The sequence below is a fragment of the Emydura macquarii genome, unplaced genomic scaffold (genome assembly GCF_026122565.2).
Source record: "Emydura macquarii macquarii isolate MOO-44397 ecotype Brisbane River unplaced genomic scaffold, CSIRO-AGI_Emac_v2 contig_2457, whole genome shotgun sequence".
In the NCBI taxonomy this organism is placed as follows: Eukaryota; Metazoa; Chordata; order Testudines; family Chelidae; genus Emydura; species Emydura macquarii.
Window position 1 is genome coordinate 1,132,784 of NW_027132594.1, and position 13,526 is coordinate 1,146,309.

A 13,526-nucleotide genomic window follows, 5' to 3' on the forward strand; every position below is an offset into this window, starting at 1 on the left:
ACAAGGAACTTTACTGGAATAATGAAGACCGTATTAGCCCTAATGCTTCTTAGTCCATCATCTACCTCTGCTTCATTGAAGAGCTTAAACTTAAAATCTTCTCTAGCATCTTTTTCTCCCACCTCCACTTGGCTTATTATAGATGTAAAGCAGAAGTACTCATATCTTCACAGGTGTCTTTCATTGCCTTCCCAGGTGGATAAGAAGGAGAGGAAGCACTGCTGGCTAGAGAGTTGGTTTTCCAATTGCCTTGGAAGAACTCTTCACTGGTGATAGTGGCAGGGAGCCTCCTTTGATCCCCCCTGCTAGGGAGTGCAAGAAGCAGGAGGAAAGTCTTATGACATTCAGAATTCTCCATCATTAAAATTACATATGAAAAAATCCAAAATTAGAATGTTAAGATTGCAAAGCGAAGTAATGAGAAGTTAGGAAATGCCAGAATTAAGGTTACGTATGCAACCTTCATTCAGCTCTTTTGTGCATACACATTATGACAGTGGTACTCAACACTACACTAGTAGTCTGTGGCAGCATAAGAATAGAACCCAGCTCTCCTGGCCCCCGGTCCAGTATCTTAAAATAAGAAAATATCTTTTATCTTTTTGAAAACTCTGGCCTCATTCATTGTGCACTGAATCAGGTTGGCTCCTGTGGTAAAAAACAGTTGAGATTATGTTATGAGTGATGGTTTTATAGTAAATATGCACAAGGGGATCAAATTAAGGTTACACAGACAACCTTAATTCTGGCATTTCCTACCTTTTGAATGCTTAACTTTGCAACCTTAATATTCTTTCAATGTAATTTTGTATTTAACTTTTCAGAGTTTTTAAAAGCCAACAGGAAAAAAAAATCACATCTAACAATATTAACATTCTTTTATCAGATGGTTTTAAATTGTTTGTTTTTGTTAATATTCACACCTTCTAATTAACATTTCAGAGAATGAATATTGTGATTAAACATTCTAACCCTTAGTTTTGCCATTAAAATGCAAGAGCTCACAATACACATGCTCAGTTTTGCTGAAAGATTTCTCTTGGATCTCAGTGAGGATCAGATTTAACATTCCTAATATTTCTAAGATAAAAACAAAAAGAGTCCAACAACTTCTGCTTTTTAGGCCTTTATACATTATAAAAATGCAAAACAAGTGAACAAATCCCATTTTAAAAATGCTTTGCATGTTACCTTTAAAATATTTTTACTGCCATAAAAGTGCATCTGGACAGCTTCTGGGAAGCCTGGGTGAGTCAAACTTAGTCTGGATGACTTCAGCTTGTAATCAGCAATTTTATCTCCACAGAAGGTCAGTCACTATTTGCAATGGCATAGAATCACAGAAAAGATCACTTGGATCACCCAGTCTGACCCTCAGCAAGATAACTGTCTGCCTCACTCCATCTAATGTCTTATCTAAACTTGTTCTGCAATAAGAATGCCTTCACTACCTCTTCTGATAGTGATTTATGTAGTGAAATAGAATTTCTGAATATTTTCCCAATTAAATGCAAGCAGACAACACTAATGCAACAGTAAGAGTGTATAGTTAAACATCGACATGTTATCCGATTTAAAAGTTAAGGTTGAACACATCCCTTTAACTCTATCCCATTGCATGCATGGTCATACAATCTTTAAAATTATGAGATTGCATAATATTTCTGACCAATATATTATAGTAGCTTTTTCCACAACCTTAGGCAAAGATGTAATATATATCTACAATAACACAATCTCTGTATAAACGCAAGAAGGTAAAATTTACGTTGACTTTTTGCATTTCTGGGATTTTGGGTGCTTGAATTTCCAGTCCTAGCAATAAATGTAGGTTTTTGCATGTCATTTCCTAGACTTAAGAAAAAAGTTTCCAGCTCACCAAAGGCAATGGTTGCCTATAAATGTCATTAGTAATTTGTGGACTCAACTAGTGCCAGTAGGAAAATGAATGCTTAGCTTGCAATACCTGGGCGTTTATCCCATGGCAGCATAAGTGCCTCATCACTCTGGCCAGCTTTCTCTCCCCGTTATTTTCGCATACTAACTCAATCTGTATTGTTTTGTAAACCTCACTCTGATTTGAGTTACTTCCAAACCACAAAAATATCACTGTTTTTGTTTGCCTATTCCAATACTTCTCCTGTTGTACCTGATTCCTGTAAGAATTTGGTGTTGGATTCGTAGTTCTGCTTAATACCATTTTAAGTTCAATGCAAGATTTTGGAAGTAATGATTATTAAGGATAAGATTATGTCATTGAGATCACGGATCCCGTGACTTCCAGAGACCTCTGTGACATCTTCCACCTCAACCCCCAGCAGCAGGGCAGGAGCTCCCAGATGCTGTGGGCAGCAGGGGACCTTGAAGCAAAAATGGGTGGTGGGTGTTGTCCTCCCACCCCATAGCAGGGCTCAGGGTCTCATCCCACCCCCTCAGGCTTTAGTCATTCCCCATTAGCACCCTCCCCTTTATTTTTAGTAAAAGTCACGGACAGGTTGTGGCTTCCATTAATTTTCTTTTATTGTCTGCGACCTGACCGTGACTTTTACTAAAAATAACTGTGACAAAATCTTAGCCTTAATAATTATCTTCAAGTAGAGCATCCAAATATACCATTAATACTACATTAAATAAGGGCATAGGTCCATTGCAAAGCAGACTGAAATGGATTCTCTGTTAGGGTATATTTTCACTATCGAGTTAAACCAAGTGAGTGGCACATGGGTTAGCCTAGCCTGGTGTGAGCATTCCCACAGCAAAGCCACATTTGTGTTACTGTGTCTCCTTGTTGCTGTCTTTGTTGTGGAGTTAACTTGGGCTTTTATTTGAGTTTTGTCCCTAATCTCCCACCCACCCACACAAAAAGCCCTATCACCCGAGTTTGGTGGTGCTTAAATTCTGGCCTAGCTGGAAGAGTGGGTTAGATCTCAGGGGTTGCTTTCACCTGGGCTGGTAACTCATCCACTTTTTCAGTGATGATGCAGGAAAAGTAATTTAAGTGCTGACAATTTTCCTATTCATGTCCCTACTCCCATTCATGTCCCTACTCCCATGTACCCTGAAGAAAAGAGAAGTTCTTCCACAATCCATTGGGAAAGAATCAGAAGGTAGCTTCAATTGCCGTAGCACACTGTAAGTTCCAGCAACACACCCAAGTGGTGCACAAGTTAGGATGCAGTAACTTTGCAGAGTGACTGCTCACACCTGGGCTGGGCTAACCAGGCTATCAATCCCCCAAGTTAACTCTGCAGTGAGGATGTGCCCTTATAAGGCCGCTCTAAAGGAGGCAGACTGCTTCCATTCAGGATAACCTGGAACCTCCAGAGTAGAGCAATGATTGTTTCAAACGTGATGTAAGGAAAAAAAAATTCCTCCTGCATTTTTTCACTACATTACAGTTGGTTTACTAGCTATGCAATTAGCCCAAACCCTGCAGCAGCAGCAGAAATATGGTGCTTCTGCTGTGCAGTGGAGTCAGGAGAGGAAGAGACATACAGCATGGACTTTACCGTCTCTCGAGCACCAGCAGTTCTATTCACGGCAGAATGGGGACATGGTGGATGCATGCAGTGAGCCTATGAATTCTCTTGATCCTTTGGACTACAACCCCATTGAAAAGGAGAATGAAAAGGAGAACTAGGGTGAGCCAGGAGGGTGCTCTGAACTCTGTAACGAGACACGAGGAGAAACTCTCCTTTTAACACTCGTGTAGCTCCCTGTGCAAAAGGGGGACCAGAATTTCACCCTAAAGAAGACACTTTATTTGAAATAGATGATTAAGTATATTGCTTTGGCTTACAGTGAAAAGCTGAGAAGAGTTTAGTTTTGCCAAAACTATGGCTTTTTTATTTGGTCACAGCAGAGCTGATACAAGTGGTTTTGAAAGAGTTTTTAAACGGTTCTTTCAAGCTAGATTGCAGCATTTAGCCACAGCACTTGAAGGGGTAGTGCACAGCCACACTGCCGGGGGAAAGCTTGTATAGAGATTACACTTTAAAAGATCATTCTCCCCTCTTCTCCCCCCAGGGAGGCTGCAAACTCCAGTCCCTTCTACTCCTGATGCATTTGGCCAGCTTTGAAGTCTGGTATAGAGGGGCAGGGCCATGGCAATGTTTCCCCTCACTTTTGGGGGTGATTTATATTTTTGAGAGTGCACTAGTCACTGAGCTGAGCAAGAGTGAGGACTGCAATTTTCCTTGACCTGTGCAGAGGATGGACCCCTGTGAAGCCTCCTCTCCCTATAAAGCTCACCCATGCCAGGGCCAGATTTCTCTGGCCTTTACTATTTTTCTGCAGAGGCAAACAAAAATCTGTTTAAAATAATTTATTCCAACATATTCTAATGCAGAAATAAATGCTCACATCAAAGAATATTTTGGATATATATGTATCCATCCACTTTGTTCACTTTTCAGAATACCAGTGCTATAATGCTATTTGTAACATGCTGCTGCCATAACGTAAATCTAAATGTGAACACGGTAAAAAACTAGGCCCTTCACAACTCACAACTTTAAAAATAAAATCCATGCAACACAGTAATCACTTGACTATGCACACATTTCTATTTCTGCAGTCACCCAGGTGACAATCTTGATTCCAATATTGTGCTTTCTTTTCCTGTGATCTTTCCCAGGTTAAGTTCATGGAGGACAAGTCTATCAATGGCTGCAAGCAGGGATGCAAAACCATGCTCTGAAGTGTACCCAGCCTCTGTTTGCCAGAAGCTGGGAATGAGCGACAAGGGATGGATCACTTGATGATTACCTATTCTATTCATCCCCTCTGAAGCACCTGGCATTGGCCACTGTTGGAAACAGGATGCTGGGCTAGATGGATCATTGGTCTGACCCAGCATGACTTATGTTAGGAATGCACAAAATCCTGCTCTTAGAGGTTCCCTGTGCATCACAACTCCTTTATTGGTACCATGTTTCTAAAAATCCTTACTGAAGCACACTGATTTTTTAAGAATGGTCTCATTAACATTTCAAGTGGAAGATGGGTTTTAGGAATCACCCAATTTAGGTTTTCATTGTTTAGTTGTTATTAAATTCATATTTTTAATTGTTTATTCAAACATATTGCTCCCTGCATACATCTAATCCACATTTAGCAAGGAATAATGGCCTATTAAATATTGGTGATAATGAAGCAATTTCCCAAATGCTTTCAAAGAGAAATAAAAGATCAAGCTCATTTTAGTTAAATGAAACAATAAACATTTTATAAATATTAAGATTCTTCATATTTTTAAATCACAAATACAATCTACAGTGATGAACTTTTCCACTAATTGCTTCCTGTATATGGTACTTTATTTTCATGTGAAATAAAAAATACATTTTTTTAAAATCTGACCTCTGCTTTAGTTAGAAGGCATCCTATCTAAAAACCCATTGGTGAGTTCCTGACTTACAATCTTTCTCTGACAACCCATATTACACTGTACTAGGGGCTCTCTTTTCAGCTGAGTATTCTGCTTTGATGCATTCAAGTCACAGTTACATAGCTATTCAGAAATGCAGTGTTCAAGTGCACATTTATTTTTAAACTGACCCATCCGAAACTGCACTGCAAAAAGGACACCCTACCAAAACCAAAAAATAAACAAAAAAACCCACCATCACCACTTTCTATTTTTATTAAAATATGTGACTGAACGTAGGAAATGAAACCAGGTATAATTTTTAGTAATGAACTGCATCAATTATATTTGTCTGTCTGAATGCTAATTTTTTAAAATCACTGAAATTGACAGCTTTAAAAAAAAAATCAAGTCAGATGGTAGCCAAGCTGTTTATTGTCAAGTGCTAGGGCAAAACTGAGCACATTGCATCTTGATTCCTGTAACAGGCTCTTGAAAGAGCAGAGTAAAAACGCTGGGATGCTTATGGCAGCTCCAGGCACAGAATATTGCTCATTCTGTGCACACAGTGGGCGCAGAATAGAAGAGCCATGCTGTGCTGGATAGATCCAAGGGTAGAATTTTGCCAGTTGTTCCCTGTGTATCTGCAGAGCAAAGTGTCAGCCAAGATTCACTGGGCGGACCGGAGACAGGGGGTCTGGAACAACGTGTATAGTGCGGGTGCTGAATGAGAGCCATTGAACCAAACTGTAAACCCCCTATATGAGGGGAACCGCTTCAAGCCAGCACCTATGAGATTCCGAGAGCAGATCCGGGCCCGAGTCAGGCGCATGCTGCAGAATACTGAAGCAGAGATGTAAAAGGTGGGAAGGTGGGTGTCGGAGCAGAATTGTACCTGTGTCACAGGGAGAGGGAAAGCGGGAACTCTGAGCCCTGATGGACTGGGGGGTGGGGGGGGGAGCAGAATTGCATCTCCTTTGCAGGACGGAGGGAGAACAGAATGACACCAGTGGCATGGCGCTGGGCAGCCCTAGGAGAGCTGTCCGGCTCCGCGCACACACCGCAGTGAGCAGAACACTGGGCGTCCTGCTGCATTGGGCGGGTCCGAGCACGGGGCTGTGCGCGCTGATCCATGGCCAGGGGAAGCCGGGTACCCGAGGGGCGATGCCCCGGGCGGATCAGCCGCCGAGCCGAATTTTACCCCCCGCTCGTGCCCGGGGAGTGCCGCTCCCTGGGGTTTCCCTTTGCAAACGCGCCATGCCGCCGCTTGATTTAGCCGCAGCCCCGCACCCGAAATCTCCGCATCATGCACGGGAAAGAAAACACCCTCTGCCTTGCAAACAAACCAGCCGGGCAGGCACGGGCTCATGCAGGGGCTGGGGCCGCAGATCTTTGTGCGCAGCAACTTACAGGCTTCCTAAGGCGTCCGGCTGCTCTTTCCCCCGGCTGCGCGGCTCGGGTGGCTGCTTCTCCTGCAGGCCGCCTGTGAGGCGCTGGCTCTGGGGCTGGCAGCCGCAGCAGCCTGGAGGAGGGGGAGGGGGAGCAGCAGCTGGTTGGGGCGCAGAGACGCCTCTCCTGTGACTCAGAGACAACAGCAGCACCTGTGACCGCCTGTCACCCGGCAGCTCCCTCCTCTGCGCACCCTCCCCCTCCTCTGGGCTGGTGCATTGGATGGGAAACGCCTTGTTCTGCCCCTTGCTCGTCCCAGAGAGGCTGCAGCAGGCGAGAAAGCAGCAGCTGCAGCAGCGGCAGCATCCACAGGCTCTTGCAAACTTGATGTCCGCCCACTCCCAGGTACTGCGTGTGGTCAGCGCTTCCCCCTGGAGCCTGGGGTATCTGTCTGCTCACGCCAGCACCGCTCGGGGCTCAGCACACGTGCGTCCAGGCAGAGGGCTGGACTGGACTGGGCGGTAGACAGATCAGGGAATCTGCCGCTGAACTGAAATCCTGGTGCAGCCCAGGTTTGGCTGGAATACTCTCAGACAAGCTTGGTTTTAAAAAATATATATATCTTGATTTACGGGTAGGCTAGTCTGCCCACAGCATGATGGAGGCACTGCCAACTGCTCCATAGTTAGAGCTGCATCAGCATTAGTGCCAATGCCATGCATTCAAAAACAAACAAGCAAAAAAAAAAAAATGACGAGAACACTCCTCCCTCCAAAAATTATGAGATTGGCTGGGGAAAAATAACGAGCTTAAAAACAAACGCGGGGTTCTTTTCATTTGCCTCCTGATTTTTGATCCTTTAAATTCAGGATTGCAAGCTTTTCTCTGCAACCATGAGGGCTGAGACCATTTTTTCTTAAACTAGACCTGAGATTTGCATAGAATGCCATGACTCCAGGAGCTGGGATTTTAAGAGAAACACCAAACATGGCAAAAGTTGGCTTTTTGCATTGCCCAAGTATATAAATACATGTTTTAAAAGCACACTTCTATATATGTTAAGAGTTCTCAAAACCAATATAATTCTGAACCCCAGAGTTAAAAAGGAAACTGACCATCTGTTTTATGAAAGTGAAAATGTTTTTAGCAGAATGTTAAAGAACTAAAAAAATAGTTGTTGGCAGTCCAGCAGGTTATGGGGTAGGAAGCCCATAAATACTAAACTGATGTTAATATTTTTACAAGTGCCATGGTTAATCCTGATAGAGCCCCCAGCATTGTTTGACTTCTTCCAATGATATCCTCCCAGAAGTTATTGTTGGCAGCTACCTGAACTTAATACCACTCTTCTGACAGTTTTACTAAAGGTTCATTTTTCAAAATGTTACATTTGGCACGGACACGCAAGCACTGCATGTGAATTGATTGAAAATATTAAATATGTTACAGACCTTAGACTAAGATATTTTTATAAATATTTACACAGTTTTCATTATGCATGGTATTATGATAAGCATAAATGTTAGACATATACGCAGCATGTATGTGTACTTCTCCCCTCTATTGTTAGTGGCTGTTAAGCACTTAACTTCAGGGCAATTGCAAGTAATTCCTCTTACAGTTCATACAGATATAGTGTCACAGGACTAAGAAAGCATTTTCACTCTGCGGCCCTGATCCCAGAGTGTCCAACATGCAGGTCGACAGCTGCACCCTCACAGAGGCCCAGTGAGGAGCTCTGTGTGGGCACAGCCATCCAAATCACACATTATATTGTAGCACTAAAGGCCCCAATCCTGCAATTTTTGTAATTTCCTCAAAAAATCTACCAGGGTTCAAAAGAAGTCTCATACACTCAGTGCTGAAGTGAATTTTTTTGTAACCTTTATAAAAATCCCTTCAGCCAGTTGATTTACATAAGCACTGGAGGGGGAAAACATTTTTTCCCCACTTGTTAAAGGGAAACCACAGTGAGTGATTCTCATTCCATTGGAGAGATGAACATGTATATAAACTGAATTTCTAAACATTTTTTTTAAAATAAATTCTTGTCACTAGTTGCATACCTGTGTTACTGCGAATAATTCTGGTGTCTGAGATATTACTGTCATAATGACCTGCTGTAGTGGTTTGCTTTGACCTCCCTTTGGCTTAAATGGGGCTGAATCTATAGGATGCCTTGAATGGCATCAAGTGCTGCATTAACTTTGCTATAGTCAATCTGTGAGAAGGCAAGGGTAGAATGTGACTCCATTATTTGTTACAAAGTGCTTCTCAGCAAATGAATACATGGGAGGATGGAGACTTTCATATTTGTTTTATAATAAATTGTGTTATTTGTTAGAACCGTTTGTGTATAATAGCATTAGTGATAGGAAGTGCTATTGTTGAGTTCAAGGGCTTTCCATTCTAACTACTGTTTTCATTTGTGTATAGTTTTGTTTTGTTTTTAAATGTTTAGACTGACACACTCCATGTTTGGTTTCACACACAGAGGTGAATTTGTTTGCTTAGTTGGACCTCTAACAGTTTGGAGTTTTGTGCAGGAAGTTATTTCCCTTGCCCTTTGTGTGCTGGGGCCTCCCAGCTACAATGAGAGTACCAACCCAGCAGCTGGAGCTAGAGCATGGTCCCACTGCAGCTGAAGAATTGGAAGGGCTCTATACCCTGGCATCCCTTAGTGGTAGTGGTATGGCCAGAGCATGCAGTATTTCAGTGATTCTTCATTGCTGCAGGAGGCTACATAAATTGAGAGCAGCCCAGAAGCTGTTCTCAACTTATGCAGGGAGCCAGGCTTAGACTATGGGTAGCACAAAGGTGATTTAAAGCCATCTTTGTCACATCCTCTCCATTCACGCACTGAGAATAGTTTGGGGGAATGGTGAATGGGACCCACTGGCTGTAGAACACAAGTCGCTTCTGTGCAGCAAACTGATACTTATAGGCCCCCAATAACACTGCTTAAAAGAAGTATATATGCTTCTTAGCTCAATAATTAAATCCCTAACTGTTATGGGATACAGGAGTTACCAGTAAAGTTTCCTGGTGGCACAGATTTCCCTACTCCCTCCCAAAGGAAAAAGAAAAAAAGAATCTTTTATTAAATGCTTGTGTGAGTTCTCTTTCTTACTTCTGCAATGTTCATATCAGTCTTCACAATTGTTATTTATTTTGCCAGAATTCACTTACACATTATTTGTCTTTAAGCTAGCTACTGTATTGTTGAGACTGTGCTTTCATTCTAAAGACCCTGGGGTAAGCCACTTAAAACTTTCTTTGAAGAAAAAAAGCCGGTATCTTTGGGGTTCAAATTCGTCATGCTTCTTGTTAGCTCACAGGTGAAATTTATGTCAGAGGTAGTTTGAAGAAAATCCATCCAACCATTTTTGAGGACTGGATAGTCAAATAGACATAGGTGCCTTTGACACAGTGATGCATTGCCAACATTTAACAAGAGCTCCTGCAAAAGTGTGTTTCAGCCATGGCACACATCCCAGCCCCTTTGAATGCCTTCGCTGGCTTCTTGGGTCATTAGATTCAAGATCCTCACTTCCAAAGATTTGCACAAGTTCATTCTCACCTGTATCGCTGACTTAATATGGCAGAAGAACATTTGTCCAAGTCCTCTCCTCTTACTGCTCCCTTTCTCTTCTCCTACTGTCAGCTGTACATGCTTTCATATTGCCACCTAAGCTTGGATCATTCTCCCACCGATTGTCCATGAAGCACCTTTCTCCTCCTTCAAGCCCATTTCTTTTAGGAATCCCATCCATCCTACTTTCATTATATGCTTATTCTTGCCCTTCCTCAATTCATTCCAGTATCTTCCAGATCGTAGAGTTTAGATTATTAGCTCTTGAGGGTGAAGAATCGTTTTATCTATCCTGTAATGTGCTAGGCACAACTATAGAGCTATACAAGTAATAATACTGTTTAGATCGTATTATAAAGAAATAGAGGATTAATATTACAATAGTCCTACTTAGATGGATATAAGTTTATAGAAAGGCAGATTAAACAGAATACACAATTCAACTTGTTTGTATAGTCTTACTGGATGAGTAGTTTAGGAAAATATGCATTTTCTATTATTCTGTATTATTTACTTTAGGGGGAGGGAGAGAAATCCCATTTCCCAAGTTTACCAGAGACCCTACTGTAGGGTATCCATATCAGAGGAAGAATAAAAGTTGCTATGGGAACCTGAATTCCTAATTTCCCAATTCCAGTGTAATTAAAATCTCAACATTAACACTGTAGAATAATATATAGCTACTTGTAAATGGATTACAAAGTAGGAGTGGAAATGCCTGTCCCTTTCCCATCAAGGATTTATGCTTTCTCTCTATAATTTAAAGCTTTCATAGGTAGGAATTTCTGCTGCAGTTTAAATGTTGGTCTTAATTAAAATTCCTAATCAACATTAGACATATTAGCCCCAGTTCATCAGAGTACTTAAATCCCATTGAAGTCAATGACATTTAAGCACACGCTTAAGTGTGTATTTAAGTGCTTTACTGAATCAGGGTCACTTCTAGTATGTCATAATGGCAATTATAATGGTTTTATATATGCCCAATGGTAGCCACTGGCACTTTAGCATTTATTTCACTCCGAGCAGGAGCAGGCACTTGGTAAGTACAGAACTTAAAATGTGAAAAAAATGTGGAAAAACATAAAAGCTGATTCCTTTGTGTTTTGAAATGGTCAGTTTCAAAGCCATACATTGACAAATTATGTACAAGTACTTTATTGTCATTAAAGTGGTCATTTATGATCATTAAAGTCTACCCCTTTACACTTGATTGACAAGGTTGTACTAGCTGCGTTGCTCAGGGGTGTACACAACGCACAGCCCAAAAGATGTAGTTAAGCCAATCAAAGACCTGGTATAGGCAATGCTAGGTCGCTACTGCCTCTTGTGGGGGTGGATTAAACGACAATATGATGATATAGCGGTATAGCTATAGCGCCGTGACTGTGCTGCCGTAGCTTAGACATACTCTTAGTGTAAACTCAAGAAATTGAGAGTTTAAACTGTCTAATGTAAATGATTTTCATTAAAAGCTTTGGTCAGAAGTAAGGAAGTTTGACTCCAAGCCTACAATATTTTTCAAAAGCCATTTAATACTGTTTCACAGTGCACTCAAAAGGTTACATTCTGGAATACATTTGCTAGATAATATATATTAATATGTTTGAAAATTTCTGCCCCCACCTTATTACAATCCATGTGGGTTATTGAACGTACATATTTATGCATATTTCTCCAATAATTCATCTTTTCTCACCCTTTGTTCATACCATGTCAATACAATGCTCAGGGGCTACATAACACAATTTCATGGAAGTGATTATGCTGTTCTTGGAAGAAAATGTTTTTAAAGTCTTCTTTAGCCAGTTTGTTACACATGATTTCAGTAAATGTCACTTTGGGAATTTCTATAAATAAAATCACTAGCAGTCTAAAGAGTGAATATTTTCTACTGATTTTTTTTTTTAAAAGAGAAAATACTTCTGTTTTTCATCTAAATTCTTTATATAGTTGAAATCATTAAAAGAAGAAAGTCCAAAGAAATGTGGTTAGTTTTGACCAAAAGTCTCCCACTGGGATATTTAACAGAATATCTAGAAAACAGCATTGAAAGTTTTTTTATAATAATTTAAACCCATTTTTTAAAATCTGATACCATGACTTCTGATGTCCAGAGTCTCTTGTTTAGCTTTAACGTGATCCTCCTCTTCAGTGTTAATACTACAGATGTGGGAGAGAGAAAGACTAATTCACCTCTTGTTTGAAAAGAGGATTGTTTTGTTTTTACCTTGTTGACCTTATTTATGTCTGAATCATAACATATTGATATGCAAGTTCTGTGCAAGGTTTCGCTCATTTACTCTGGCTTTTGCTGTTATATCTTAGGATCCCCACTGTCAGCAAGTGTACCTTCAGAAGCCATCAATCCTTGCTCCACCTGGGTCTCTTTACTAGCTACCACTGCCCCAAAAGTGGATGGTGTTGACCAGGGAGGGAGCATGGTTGAGCTGGCCATGGGATGTGCTAATTCACACACATCCCCAGGGCAGCCTTTGGATCTGCAACAGCAAGCTCAAACTGCCTTTCTCTGCAGAGTTCTTGGAAGAGGGATATAAACTGAACACTCTTGTGCCAGCTGGGGAAGGAATCAAGGCCACCAACAGATTCAAATCAATAAGCTTTTGTTTTTAGTAAAGACAGTTAGTAGTTATTGTCTGTTAAACTTTGAAGGAGAAAAATAAGATGCTGATTTGTGTGTAGGGGATATGGCAATTGTTAACAAGTACAAATGTAATGTGTTGACAAGGCATAGAATAAATGTTTTAATGTTCATGAAAATTGCTAAACTTATAAATAAGCCAAATTCTAACCTGAACATTCTAACATGTTATTTTGCTCGATACAAAACTTGCATTCAGCTTTAAACGTTAGGGGCTAATCCTGGAAGTTGCCAAATACCCTTCACTCCAATTGACTACAATGGGAATTGAGATCACTCAGCATCTTGAAGGATCAGGCTCTTTGCCATTTTTAAATGTAGAGCCTAACAATGATGCTGAATAAAAATGTTCTTGGGGGTAGCCTGCAATTATAGAGTATGAGCTCATTTTTTCATTATAAAATGTGAGTCGAAACCATTCATAACTGCCAGCCAATATTATAACAGGCAACTCCAGTTTTTCATTGCATGGGAAAAGCACTAACAAGCTTTAATGAGCTTCAGAAATAGCTGCC

At 41.0% G+C, this 13,526-nt stretch overlaps 1 protein-coding gene across 1 annotated transcript in view; it reads right to left on the reverse strand.

Annotated features, from left to right (window-relative positions):
* The window catches only part of CDC42EP3 (CDC42 effector protein 3), a 32,944-nt gene extending 25,795 nt beyond the window's left edge, over positions 1-7,149 (reverse strand). Inside the window, exon 1 of the mRNA XM_067562656.1 lies at positions 6,779-7,149. The gene's annotated coding sequence lies outside the window, so the exon portion shown is untranslated. The remainder of the gene's footprint in view (positions 1-6,778) is intronic.
* Between the last annotated feature and the right edge of the window lie 6,377 nt (positions 7,150-13,526).